Genomic DNA, 15,368 nt, shown 5'->3' with positions numbered 1-15,368 from the left:
GGTTTTCATTCAAACATAGTGTTGCAAAATGTGACATAGGTTCAAATGGAGATGACACAAAACAACTGTATACAGGATCAATACGCCAAACATTACTGGGTGAATGTAACACAAACACTGGAACTAGACATTTAAAAAAGCTGTTATATATAATAGGTGGGAATAATAACTTCTTATCATAATGGCTATACTCTTCATATTATTTTGGATTGGAAATGGCCTCACAGACAGACAAAAAGGTAAGAGTATTGGATTATATTATGAAATGAACAGTACAAATAGCAATGCTACACTAGACAAATTTAGAAAGACGTGAGCATGTCAATTAAGAAACTATTTCAGGATGGATATTCATCAGACATTAGGGACAAAGGAAAAGAGAGTACTTATACTAATTCCTAGATGAACTCCAACAGTGATAAGAAGAAAAAAGATAGTAATGTAGACTTGTGGTAATAAGGGTCTACTGTCAAGGGAGGAGGATTATGCGATCATGTACTTTTATTCCACCTAAAACTACTATTATGGAGCTTCAGAAAATTTGGGGAGAAATAATCAGCTTTTAACAGAGAATGCTACTTTTAGGTGGGGACTGGAACTAGATTTGCAACAGTGATGATGTATCTGGGGGACCTAGAAGGGAAAATATAACAAAACATGGTTGATTTCTGAAGAAATGTATGAAAATGTTTGATATGAATTCAGTAGTAGGAACTCAGACAGAACTTGCATATTATTCCCTAATATACAATAACTGGGCTAGACTAGACAGAAATTATATTTCACAGGAACATGCACATTTAACTGAAAGCTTCGACAGATATCCAATAACTATTTTAGATTATGTGCCCATAACAACCAAGATAAAAATGCAGGGTAACAAAGCATGAATGAAACACTGGCACTTCCCCACCTATGTGTTAAAACGAGGGAACTTTTAAGAACGGGTAGGGGAAATTATCTGAGAGTTATCAGGGAAGGTAGGAATTTTTTCAGAAGTTATAGCTATGAGTGGGATAAAATGAAACTTATGAAGTAACAATAATTATTTAGAGGTGCTGACAAGGTTACAATATTGCAGAATGAGGGGGAATCTCACAGAAGAGGAGGCACAAATGCAGAGTGCTAAAGAGAAAATAACGAAGTATTTGGATAAGATGCATGACTTTAGAAAGATTACTGTTAAGCAACTGTTTTTGATAATATCTCTATAGCACACAAACTTTCAGCACAATGATTTAGGCAATAGAAAATAGAAAAGAGTTTTTGCTACACTTAGGGAATCTATTACAAGAACGATAATCAGGGATCCTTTAAACATATTATAGAGATATTTCAGAAATTTTATAAAAATCTGTATGAAGCAGAGGAAAGAGGAAATCAAGAAAAAGCACAAATGAAAATATTTATGGAAGACTTTATACCAAGGTTAGAGGTAGATAAGACTCAACAATTAATAGTTATAATACACGGAAATGAGATAAAAATGGTGATGTATAATCAATCTGCAGGCAAGTCTCCAGGGCTAAATTGTATTTCTGTGGAAGTTTAAAAGCTAGGAGGGAAGAAAGTAATAAAGATCTGGAAAGTTTTAACAGTATTTTAAAAGGAGGGGAAGCATCAACAACGTGGAAGAAAGCTGTGGTGGCTGTAGTACTTAACAGCAGTAGAGACTCATCAGGCCCAGCTTTATATAGGCCTATTTCAATTTTATATCATGACTATAAAGTGCTTATGTCTATAATAGCTACAAGAATGGCAAAGATGTTGCCAAAATTCATAGATATGGATCAATGGGGTTTTGTGGAACAGAGACAAACATCTGACAACATTAAAAGAACAATGACAATCCACAGGGAAGCACAATGTAGAATGTAAGAAAATGCCTTTGTTGTTGGTGTGATGAAGGGAGATACTGCCAGCACAGCTATCTGGAATTTTGTAAATAATTATGTAATTTATGAATACCAACATGATTTATATAAGATGCTTGTGTTACAAATGTATTAGAACTGTAGGTCATGTGTATATCAAACTGCTGTTACAGAAGTGTGTGCTGAAGAGGTTTTGCAACATGCTGTTTAAAATGTATCCACAGTGTGCCGTGCTGGAGGAGAACAGAATATGGCAGCAAGAGACACAGGTCTGTGCGGAGAAGCTTTCTTTATTATCTTCGGCGTGAACTAATTACTACAATCGTTTTATGACTTCCATCATCTGCCAAAGATCTGAGGTTTATGTATTTTTACAGGTAGATGCTAAATACTGCTAGCTTCCAGTCGTGGGAGTTTCATGTGGGATATAGTCAGATGACAAGAAATTATGTCATTCTGCAAACTATCACAGCAGCAACATTTGAGATACTAATTTGTCTCAGAGAGACACAGCATTCTGTAGTCTGTCACTAGAATATTCATTTGTCATATCTGCCTTGCTCTTAAGTAAGTTTCTAGAGTACAGTAACTCTCAGATACAGTCAGGAATATAGCAAAGCTTAGTTTAGATATTTTTTTATTTATTTGAGACTGTCCTACAATGTTGTTTTAAATATTTCCCATGATTTTGAACTCTAATGTCATTGTGAATATATATTTAGTATTGTCTTGTTCTGTTATTATTTATTATTAAATATATATTAAGCCTTTCATCGTGGCTGATTTATGTAGCGATATTTAAGCTTTGAGAGTACTTGCATATTTATTTAGTGACACTATGTAGGCCACTCCTAGTAGCCTTTTTCTTGGTCAAACTACCATTTGTATTAATCGTATCATTACACAGTAAGATTGGACACCTTTTGTTAAAGGCCTTAAAGCAGCTGATAAGGAGTTGGCTGGTGGCAGTGATAACTACCTTATAGTCTGGGTAAAAGGGGCATAGCTAGTAAACCTGTGCCAGCCTTTCTCAAGTATGTGTGTGTGTATAAATCAAACCTCAGAGAGTGTGTGTGTGTCAGCTACTTGGGCAGGGACATGAAGCACTGGTTGGACAGAGAAGGTGCTGGAGGTCTTGGCTTGCACACTCAGCTGAGATCTCAACTCTATAGCTTTGCCATTGGGGAGTCTTACTGGGGATCTGGAGAAAGAGGGAGAAACCAGCCCCGGACTGACTATGGTCTTTGTGAGCTCTTAAGGAAAATTGCTCTTGATGCAGAGAGCTGCATCTGGAAATACTGTGTGCGTACCATGTCATCCTCTCACTGTACATCTCCCACTGTTGCCAATGATGAGGCTTGAGGCTCCTTGATTACTGGTCCAGTGGTGGGTCGTCACATTTATTGGCTGGCATTGGTGGGATCACCACATCAAATACTGGGAGTCAGTGGTGTGGATATTGAACTCCTGTAGCCCATAAACAGTGGTCACTAAAGAAGGTGTTTGTACTCTCAAGCAGCCACACAGTGAACATGAAGAGTTTCATATCACAATAGTTTTCTTTGTTTTATTAGCTTAGTTAGTCATGGAGAGCAGGCAAGGATGTCAGCAGATGAGCACGGTGAGCTGACAAGGAGTCAATTTTTGTGAGATGTGCCAAGGCAAAGGACTGGGCCATGCCAACCTGACTAAAGCAGAAATTATATAAATAAAAAAAATGAACAAAACAACGTACTGATATAAGTTTAATGCAAAGCTTTCAGGTATAAAACTCATCCTCTTTTATTGGTAAATTGTTGTGTTCGTTTTTTGTTTTATGTTACTTTATGAGTACTACTTCATTTTAACTTCAGATATTGTTTTGCTAAAGCAGAAAGGATTGCAGCCTTAGTCACAGCTGCATCACAAATCACCAACCAGGAGGACAACCAGACTGGCCTTGGGGATATACAACCCTCAGAAAATGGACAGTTCAACCTTTACACAGAGGACATAAATATCTATCTAGAGTTAAACAGACTTGAGCTAGAGGCCAAATGGTTGGAACTAGAATCAGCAGAGAGATTGCGGAGTTTGGAGGGTGAAGAAAATGAGAAACATATGGCATTAGAATCAGCAGAGACAGATGTTGGGAAGCTGAAGAAAATGAGAGGCAGAGGCAACATGAAAAGGAGATGCTGACTCTTTGCCAGGGTCATGGAGGTAATGGGGAAGGGAGTAACCAAACCCCAGAAGCAATAAAGGTCAGTAAATTTCTTCCACAATTTACAGAGGGTGATAATTTGGCAGTTTTATTCATATGTTTGAAAGGTTTGTAAACAGTATAATTTTGACCAAGGGCTCTGGGTACAGTTTCTGACCCCCTTACTCCATGGTAAATCTGTGACTGCTGTTTCTAAATTGTATGATGCTGATTGCTTAAGTTATAATACAGTTAAAAATTGTTTATTACAGTCTTTTAAGCTAACACCTGAAGCTTACAGAAAAAAGTTTTGTGAGCATAGATACAAGACAGATGAAAGTGTGTGTGTGAATATATTGCTGAACTAAGCACTTATTTTCATCGGTGGGTGAGTGGGTGTCAGGTCACCACTTTTGAAGGGCTAGCAGACCTTATGGTGAGGGAACAAGCCCTTAGCACTTTGCCTGAGGACATAAGAATCTGGTTAACAGATATGAAATGTAACACTGCAGTTGAGCTGGGGAAAAAAGGAGACCTACACCTAGGAAGCAGGACATCACTGCACAGGAAAGGGATACCCAGTGCTGCACACTGGTCTAAGGAAATGCACAGTAGGCAGCCTAAACTACCACAACAGAGTCCACCAGTAACAGGGAAAGCCACTAGTTCAGGTACATGGCCAGTATCAAGGGTTAAATGTTTTAAATGTAACCAGTGGGGCCATGTAGCATATAGCTGTCCACGGAGGCAAGGTGGGGAACAAATGGTGGGAGAGCCAGTAAATGGGAATGCCAGAACATCAGTGGTAAGTTGTCTACAGACAACAAGGGCACCAAACTACCGCAAGAGGTTATATCCTATCTTAGTAGATGGAAAACAGGCCACTATTAAGAGACACAGCCTCTGACCTAACCATTGTGAAGCCTGCAATGGTTAAAGAGGAGCATTACTTGCTTGGGCAGTCTACTCCACTAAGAGCTTTAGGAGGGACCCATTCCAAATACCTTTGGTTAGGGTTCACCTTGACTGGGAGGGTGGAAAAGGCAGCAAACAAGTAGGTGCATTAGATAAAGGGAATATATTATAGAAAACAATGTACAGTGCTTGTGCAATTAATGGATTAATTAATTGTTTCAAATGGTATATAAATCACTGGCACCACATCATTCATTATTCTGAAGAAGTCTGCAGAGTTTTATTCTTAAACAAGTAGGTGTGTTTGAGGATAACCCTGCAGATGTCATGATAGGGAATGATTCTGATAATGCAGTAACTTATGTGCATGCAGTTGCACGCAATCAGGCTTGGAGACAAACATGTGGGTCTGGTAGCCTGGGGGGGGGGGGGGCAGTGAGACTGAAGGTAAGCCACAGCTGCTGGTGGATACTGATGTTCCTTTGGACAGAGTGACTGTAAGGGCAGAGGTGAGTAGTAGTACCCAGGCTGACAGTGAGGTACCGCTATGAGAGGATACTAGACTTCCTGTGGAAGGGGAGTTGGGAAGGGTTACAAACAGAGAGTTGAGACAGGTTCAGCTCTCAGATCCTACATTAAAGGGCTTGAGGGAGGTAGCCAGAGAGGTGCCCGATTCTCAAGGAAAAGGGGAATCTGTATACTGGGATAAAGGGTTACTGTACAGACAGTGGACCCCTGAGGGAGGTTTAGAGGGTGAGAGACTACAGCAGTTGGTATTGCCCAGAGCCTACCGTCTGGCATTTCTAGCCACAGCCCATGACATTCCCTCTGTAGGTCATAGGGGCATAAAGAGTACAAAAATATACATTATACAGAACGTTCATTGGCCTGGGACTTCCAGAGATGTAACAGGGTACTGTAGGACCTGTGAAAAGTGCCAAAAGGTAGACAAGGCAGGAGACAAGGTCAAAGCTCCTTTGTTGCCTTTGCCTGTGATTGAGGAGACATTTCAGAGGGTAGCTATGGATATTGTGGGGCCTCTGAGTACCCCAAGTTCCACAGGGAAGAAGTTTACCCTCTTGGTAGTAGATTATGCTACCAGATACCCTGAGGCAATGGCCCTGTCCTCCATCGAGGCAGAAAAAGTGGCAAATGCTTTGTTAGAGATTTTCACCAGGGTAGGTTTCCCAAAAGAAATACTGACAGAGAGGTGCCAATTTCATGTCAGATCTGCTGGCTTATCTGTATAAGACTGTGGGGTGAAACACCTAAAGACCAGACCCTACCATCCCCAGACTAATGGTCTGGTGGAGAGGTTAAACTCTACACTAAAGAGCATGCTACAGGTATTTGCAGACCAGTTTAAGAGTTAGTGGGACAAATATTTGTTCCATATGTTGCATGCTTATAGAGAGGTGCCCCAGGAATCCACACATGTCTTACCTTTTGAGCTGCTGTAGAGGAAAAGGGCGAGGGGACCTCTAGATTTGATTTGAGATGAGTGGGAGGGTGAGTGTGAATCCCACAAGGAGTCTGTTGTGGCATACATCCTACATCTCAGGACAAGGCTCAGGGAACTCGTGGGCTTGGCCCAGGAGAACCTGGCAGAAGCCCAACAGCAGAAAATGTCTGGTATGACAGGAATGCTTGAGCTACAGAGTATGTTGTTGGGCAGCAGGTTATGGTTCTCACTCCTGTCAGACACAACAAGCTACATACACCATGGGAGGGACCCTTCAAAGTGGTAAGGAAGGTCAGTGATGTTAACTACATGGTAGAATGCTAGGCAGGAGGCATGAGCACAAACTGTACCATGTTAACATGATGAAATCTTACCATGACAGAGAGGAGCTTGTCCTAAGTTTTTGCAGTAGAGGGCAGGAGGAGTCCGAGGGGGATCCATGGCTACAGGGAGCCAGCAAGAAAAATCCCAAGCTACTATGGTGGAGCCTAGGGTTGCAGGCATATGATATGGCAGCACAACGCTGTAATGGGGTCAGCAATGAAAAGGCAGCTGGGATCTCAAGACAAGGAATGGGGTAATGTATTCCCAAATAGGCTCATCCCTCTCAAGCAACGTTTTGCAAGGGTCACTTGAAAAACTAGCTTGAGTATTCAAGGGGGGGAAGAAGTGTGATGAAGGGAGATACTCTCAGCATAGCTATCTGGAATTTTGTAAATAATTATATGTCAATTGTGAATATCAACATGATTTATGTAAGAAGCTTGTGTTAAAAATGTATTAGAACTGTACATCATGTGTACATCAAGCTGCTGGTACAGAAGTGTGTGTTGAAGAGTTTTGTATAGTGCGGTTTAAAATGTATCCACAGTGTGCCCTGCTGGAGGACAACAGAAATGTACAGGTACTACTGTAACTGTTTAAATGTACATATTTTAACAGTGGAAACTGAAATACAGGAGCTTAACTTCAGTCCAGCAGAACTTCAGAAAAATAGCTGAAATTAAATTACTTTATGGCAGCAAGAGACACAGGTCTGTGCTGAAAAGCTTTCTTTATTGTCTTCAGAATTAACTAATTGCTACAATTGTTTTATGACACAGCATCTGCCAAAGATCTGAGGTTTATGTATTTTCACAGGTAGATGCTAAATACTGCTAGCTTCCAGCCATGGGTGTTTCACCTGGGACAGAGTCAGATGACAAGAAATGATGTCATTCTGCAAGCTATCCCAGCAGTAATATTTGAGATATTAATTTAAGAAGTCTCTTAGAGACACAGCATTCTGTATTCTATCTTTGACCTGGCAACAACTAGAAGATCCATTTGAAAGTTAGGCTTCATGCACTGAAAGTATTCAACAGAGTAAGCCAGGATTTTATGAGTAGGGCAATGGAAGCATCTGCATTCCCTGACACAACAATAAGGTTAATTAGAAGGATATATGAAGGATCAAAGCAAAAATTAAACAGGGAGAGTTCCTCCTTGATAAGTTGTTTCTGAACATTTAAACCATGCAGTGGCTTCCTTTCCCCCTTTATTTGTATTAAATTTAGAGTCAATCGTAAAGAAAATAAAAATATAATTGGTATAGTAATCAAGACAAGTTGGCTTTATTTGTAGACTATATTGTTTTGTACCCGATAATACCAGAAAAAGGCATTTCAGTGTTGTGGAACATTCTGTGAGAGTTTCAAGCATTTTCAAGCTATGAAATTAATGAAGACAAAACAAGGGCTATAACTGTAAACTATGTACCCACACATGAATTGCTTCAGCAATATCCATATTTATGGGGACATGCTAAAATTAAATATTTCACTGTATGGGTTAAACGGATTCTAAGGATGTGTGGGAAGAGAACAAACAAAAGACAGTACAAAAAATGAGAAACTGAAGCTCTTGTCTATGGATATGTGTAGCAAGATAAAAGCAGTGAAAATGTTTTTAGTCCCTTCAGTTTTACATACACGAGTCAGGAAGATTTTTAGCAACCAGAAGCGAAGCTGTAGAAAGTAATTAATAAAGAGCTGAAGGTTTTTATATGGGAGGTGAAGACGACAAGGGTCCAATGGGATAAGAAGGCTCACATACATAACACAAGCAGAAAGTTATAATTCAAAATGGAAAGGGATGACGATGAAAGGGGGACTGAAGAAATAAGGAGAGAGTGGGATGTTGGGTGCCGATCCTTAAAGAGAATATCAACAGCAATGCAGAATATTATATTTATAAAGTAGCAGAAAATATTCTAATAACCAAGCCAACGTGAAAATGGGAAAAGGAGAATCTGCTAATAGGGCTGACTGCAGTTAGGGGTACAGGCAAGAGGAGGCTGGAATTTACTGAAGAAAACTGGAAAGGAACCAAGGTACTGAGATCAAATAACTAGAGAGGGAAAGGTAATACGATGGGAAGAGGTCAAGAAGATATTTTGTCTGCAGGCTAGAGACTGCCTTCCCTATCAGGAATTGATATCAGTTAACAGTGAAAGAGAAAGGGACATGGGAATCCTAAGTGAAAGATCTGTTCTGGTAGAGTTTTTAGCTGAATCTAGAACAGAAGCTACTGCTAAAAAAGGATGATTATTAAGGCATATAAAATACTGCATAATAACAAAAGGAATCAGTCAGAGGAAATTAGAAATGACTGGGAAGACAAACTGGATATGCAATTAACAAGGAAATAATGGGAGTGTATATATATATATATATATATATATATATATATATATATATATATATATATATATATATGGCTTCCAAATATCCAAGTCTAGAAAATTTAGGATTTTTGCTTGGAAATATTTGCAGTCAGACTCCAAAAATTCTTCCCCAGGTAGATGGCAAATGTTGGGGATGTCATAGTGAAGAAATAGGTAACTGGGAAAATGTTTCTTCGGTGTAATGACTTTGCAGACTTTAAATACTACCTATAACAGTGCTCGGTCAGAAATATTGGGTGAACAAATGGGTGTAACTAAAGAAATAATTTTTTGAGCTGGAATACAGGATCTGGATTGCCTAGCCATAGTAAGGCCTTGTTAAATTTAATTCTGGTGGCTGCCAAAACGCAATTATTAGAAAATGGAAATCAAAGTCTAACAACTATATTTGAAGTAGTTAGTATTGTATATATTTGAAGTAGTTAGTATTGTAACATAGATAAAAGAACAGGAAATTAGATCTTTAGAAAAGGATAGAAGCAAATTATATAGAAAAAAAAATGGAAATTGTAGGAACAATGCATGCCAAATAATGTTTTGGAGGAATGAGGTTTAAGGGAAAGCAGGGACTGATCCAATTTATTTAATGTTGGATTGATCATAATTATAATAAAAGAATACATGTGATGTATAAGTTTGCAAATGCGAACATATTAACATTATTTGCTTTTTATACAAATGTTAAGTTTTCCTAGGTCTATTTGTATATCAAAAATTCAATAAAGATTGTTTGGAAAAAAAAAAAAAAAAAAAAAAAAAAGTTTTCCTAGGTCTATAAAGCAAATGCAGAAAGGGAAGAAATTCTATATCAGTTACTAGTGTCAAATCTTATTGGACACTAGTAATAAAACCAGCCCATTACCATGTGTTAAGAGGTCACCTGGGGATGTAAAATAAAATACTGCAAACATAGTAACCAGCTTTTACTGGTGACACATTATGGCAGTGAGTCTTGTCCAAAATATCAGAGAACCGCACCACATCTTTGTTTACAAATTTTCTCCGACCCCAGTGCCCATCATAGAAGTACCATAAAAACATACTACCCTGGTCCTAGTGGGATCAGTGGTAAAAATCTAGGAGTAGACATACTAGTCATTAGTCATGTACACTTTCCCATTACAGCCAAGTGAGGTTAAAGAGCCTCACAGAGCTTATGTCAGCAGAAATAAGGCATGTAACATAGAAAGATTTGTTTATCCTTTTTACAGTGTGCCCTTAGTTTATGTATTCTTAAAAAAGGACTGATCGATAAGACCACAGTCTTCTGGCCGTTGAGTTATCATAGTTCCTACTAATACAATAATAACACAATAAGATAATAACTTTCTGTTGTGGTCAAAACTCCCTGATTCCCTGAGTTTCTTATACTTTATTTCCATCTGCACTATAATCAGTCTTCTTCTGCCCTACTGAGTATCCCATCTGACTTTTTATTTTAAGGGAACATACTTGGGTATTATGTGCAACTGCCCTGGAATATTTGTTTGCTTTAATTTGACCTTGTCTTTAGTTGAATATCAAATACACATAAATAAATAAACTTTTTCTCTTACCTGATAATCCTTTTCAAGCAGGGGAAAAACTTTCAGGTCTATTAAGCAACTGCAAACTGATTTATTCATGCAAAACAGTAAAAGGTAACAGTAAAGGAAAAGTAAGCAAGCATACGAACATCGCAAAAGGCTACAAGCCAGCCAATCTCATTTCATGACGTGTGCAAGCAAACGAACATCGCAAAAGGCTACAAGCCAGCCAATCTCATTTCATGACGTGTGCAAGCATACGAACATCGCAAAAGGCTACAAGCCAGCCAATCTCATTTCATGACGTGTGCAAGCATACGAACATCGCAAAAGGCTACAAGCCAGCCAATCTCATTTCATGACGTGTGCAAGCATACGAACATCGCAAAAGGCTACAAGCCAGCCAATCTCATTTCATGACGTGTGCAAGCATATGAACATCGCAAAAGGCTACAAGCCAGCCAATCTCATTTCCTAACGTGTGCAAGCATACGAACATCGCAAAAGGCTGCAAGCCAGCCAATCTCATTTCCTGACGTGTGCAAGCATATGAACATCGCAAAAGGCTACAAGCCAGCCAATCTCATTTCATGATGTGTGCAAGCATACGAACATCGCAAAAGGCTACAAGCCAGCCAATCTCATTTCATGACGTGTGCAAGCATACGAACATCGCAAAAGGCTACAAGCCTGCCAATCTCATTTCATGACTTGTGCAAGCATACGAACATCGCAAAAGGCTACAAGCCAATCTCATTTCAAGATGTGTGTAACCATACAAACATCGCAAAAGGCTACAAGCCAGCCAATCTCATTTCATGATGTGTGCAAGCATACGAACATCGCAAAAGGCTACAAGCCAGCCAATCTCATTTCATGACGTGTGAAATTGCAGGGAGATGGAGGTGGCCATTTTACTACAAGCACTACTAAATGCACCAATTTTTACAATCAGTGTTTTTGAAACTGATTTCTCACTGCCAGTTCTACAGAAGAAATACAAATCTTGAAAGAGAAAAGCAATTATGTAAAGAAAGAAACATACTGCTGAAGATTTTAATATGGATAAAGGGCAAATTTAGTCATGAGTCAGATTGGCTGCTATACAGCCCAAGAGAAAAGAGTGACAAAGCATAGCCTACAACTACAATACACTCCTACTTTGGCATTCCAGCTCACACTGTCTGACCTGCAGCATTATTCATAGGTCTTTACCACAAACACATACATCCTGAATGGTGACTGTTTCATGACATTGCACCAACAGCAAGAATATATCTGCTTCCGGCATGGGTTTGTCTCTCTTTGTAGTCCAGCTGATTTCTCAGTTGAGTAATACCCAGCTTTTACCTCACCGCTGTCAATTACTTGAGGGTAGTACTAAGCAAACAATGCAAATCACTGACCAAACTGGTTTACTAATGCCACAAAGGGCTTAGAAAGGAAACAAATGATTAATAAGCAAATGAAAAAAATACTTCTCATGAGTTTAAATGCATCATTACTCCTGAGTTGTAGCTTGAGGTATTATTTCATTTAGCTAATGACTGTTTGCAACAAAGTACTAAACTTTTATGCTAAAGACAACTGACAGCAAAGGAGCATAAACATAATAGCTGCTTCAATATACACCACATAATGTACATGTATGTTTAAAAACTGGCTACAATGAGAAAAAAAAAACAAGGAATCTAGGTATCTCAACTTGATAGAAAACAGAAAAAATGAATAATTTATTACACAAATCAAGTATGCACCCACAACACATATCCAAAAATGTGCTTAAAGGCCAACTTCTACGAACTATGAGATTGCATGACAAGGAAGATGCGCTAGGTCAGATGGCTTGTGACTTCATTGATAAAAGGCTATACAGAGTCTGAAGTATATAAAACTATGGATGAAGTCCATGCCCTTAGATTCACTTGCAAATTTTTCTACTCGAAATGTTAGTTCTGAACAACTAACTAATAATAATAAACAAAGAGTTAGGATGCCCTTCACATACTCCAGTAATGTTGGTGACTTGTGTAATGTTTTTAAAAAAAACATCGGTCTGTACTCTTGATAGATGATGCTGTAGCTGGCATAGTTGGTCCTGTAACTAAATTTTCTTTTAAAAACAAGCTCTCCCTGAAACGTCAACTGTGTTATAAAAATCAACATGTTAAATCTCATATCATGGGTGAGAGATTAGGTACTTTTTCTTGCCGGCATTGTTCTGCCTGTGTTCTTATTAGTAATACGACTACTCTCTACCTAAAATCTATGAATAGGAGGTTGGAATTGAAATGTTTTGCAAGTTGCAACACTGAGAATGTGGTTTATTGTGCTACCTGCATGACCTGTGATTGTTACTATATCGGCAAAATTAACCGTAGTTTAAGGAAGAGAATTTTGGAACATGCAGGTGATATCAAGAAAGGTAATCAAAATAATGCACTGGCCAAGCATGCTGCTGAAAATGGGAATTAACTTAAATTTAAGTTTGCTGTTCTGGAAGTGCTATGTGAAAGTCTGAGGTTTGGTGATTTAGTGAATCTGACAGAATGTGCAGAACTAAGGTGGATTGTCAGTCTAAATGCTGACAAACACCCAGGCTTGAATGGGTGTGTTTCCATTAAACCTGTTTTAAAAGGGAGAAAATTACCTCATTGAATTTTTCAATTAGATAGGTCATGTGATTTTTACATATAAATGATTGTCTTTGACTGTTTTTATTGCAAGTCTGATGAAGCAGCAGTTTTGCTCTGAAAGCACTAACGTTGTACATTAAATCCTTTATTTTACAGCTGTGTTGGGTGGCTTTATATTTTTATTTTGTTGACCTTAACTGGGCAGTGGCACTTTTATATTTCTATAGTTCTAAGATACCTGGCAAACAAAAAGCTTAACTTGTTGCTTAATAACATGAACAGCTGTTAAAAATGAAAACTATAGAAGGAACTGTGAGCCTAAAAGCTGTTCCACATGAACAATAGCATTTCAAAAAAATGCTTACATTTTATCTAATGTTTTTAAATGGCAAAAGGGGCATAAAGTTAACCCTCCACTTTTGAACTATGAGATTGCATGACAAGAAAGATGTGCTAGGTCAGATGGCTTTGGACTTCATTGATAAGAGGCTATACAGAGTCTGAAGTATATAAAATTATGGATGAAGTCTATGACCTTAAAGATTCACTTGCAAGATCCTATTTATCTACTCAAAATGTTAAATTTGAACAACTTACTAATAATAATATAAGTTAGGTTGCCTCTCACGTACTCTGGTAATGTTGGTGACTTTTGTAAAGTTTTTAAAAAACATTGGTCTGTACTTTTGATGGATGATGCTGTAGCTGACAGTTGGTCCTGTACCGAAATTATCCTTTAAAAACAATCTCTCTCCCTGAAACGTCAACCGTGTTATAAAAATCAACATGTTAAATCTCATATCAGGACTGAAAGATTAGGTATTTTTTGTTGCTGGCATTATTCTACTTGTGTTTTTATTAGTAATACAACTACTCTCTACCTAAAATCTATGAATATGAGGTTGGAATTGAAATGTTTTGCAAGTTGCAACACTGAGAATGTGGTTTATTGTGCTACCTGCATGACCTGTGATTGTTACTATATTGGCACAACTAACCGTAGTTTAAGGGAGAGAATTTTGGAACATGCAGGTTATACGAAGAAAGGTAAACAAACTAATGCACTGGCCAAGCATGTTACTGAAAATGGGAATGAACATAAATTTAAGTTTGCTGTTCTGGAAGTGAATCTGACAAAGTGCAGAACTAAGGTGGATTGTCAGTCTAAATGCTGACAAACACCCAGGATTAAATGGGTGTGTTTCTATTAAACCTGTTTTAAAAGGGAGAAAATTACCTCATTCAATTTTCAATTAGATATGCCATGTGATTTATATATATCTGGTTGTCTTTGACTGTTTTTATTGTAAGTCTGATAAAGCAGCAATTTTGCTGTGAAAGAGCTAACTTTGTACATTAAATCCTTATTTTACAGCTGTGCTGGTCGGCTTTATATTTTGTAGTTTCTTGTGTATTTTGTCGACATTAACTGGGCAGTGGCACTTTTATATTTCTAAGATGCCTGGCAAACAAAAAGCTTACCTTGTTGCTTAACAACATGAACAGCTGTTAAAAACGAACAATATAGAAGTAACTGTAAACCTAAAAGGTGTTCCACATGAACAATAGCATTTCAATAAATGCTTACATTTTATGTAATGTTTTTAAATGGCAAAAGGGGCATAAAATTAACCCTCTGCTTTTGAAAAAATGTGTGTGAATCACTTTAAAACAAGAGACAATTCTATTTATTTATTTAAATTTTGCTAAAAGAGTAGGCGGACTGGTCCAAGGATCCTTTTTAGCTACAACCCAGGTCACAAGGGCAGGACAATTACAAACATTAACTGTATTACATTTACAATATACACCAGACCAAAAGAAATATAAATGCCACAATAAAATTGACATAACAATGAATATATCCAAAGTCTTTAGTCAAGATTACAAACTGGAAAATTGGTACAAGAAAGAGACACAAAAGTTTCACTAGCATAAAAGTACACACAGAGTTATACTAGTACAAAAGTTCACAAGTACACTATTGTCCTGAAGTAGAACAAATTGGTTACTAAAGGAACATAATCCAAAAAATTTTGCTAATAAGG

At 38.0% G+C, this 15,368-nt stretch overlaps 1 protein-coding gene across 1 annotated transcript in view; it reads right to left on the bottom strand.

Annotated features, from left to right (window-relative positions):
- APPL2 (adaptor protein, phosphotyrosine interacting with PH domain and leucine zipper 2) overlaps window positions 1-15,368 on the bottom strand; it is a 1,154,621-nt gene that overhangs the window by 1,067,001 nt on the left and 72,252 nt on the right. The gene's annotated exons all lie outside the window — the stretch shown is intronic.

The sequence above is a fragment of the Protopterus annectens genome, chromosome 11.part0 (genome assembly GCF_019279795.1).
Source record: "Protopterus annectens isolate FY-2018-M chromosome 11.part0, PAN1.0, whole genome shotgun sequence".
Lineage (NCBI taxonomy): Eukaryota > Metazoa > Chordata > Ceratodontiformes > Protopteridae > Protopterus > Protopterus annectens.
This window is presented reverse-complemented; position numbering and strand designations above follow the sequence as displayed.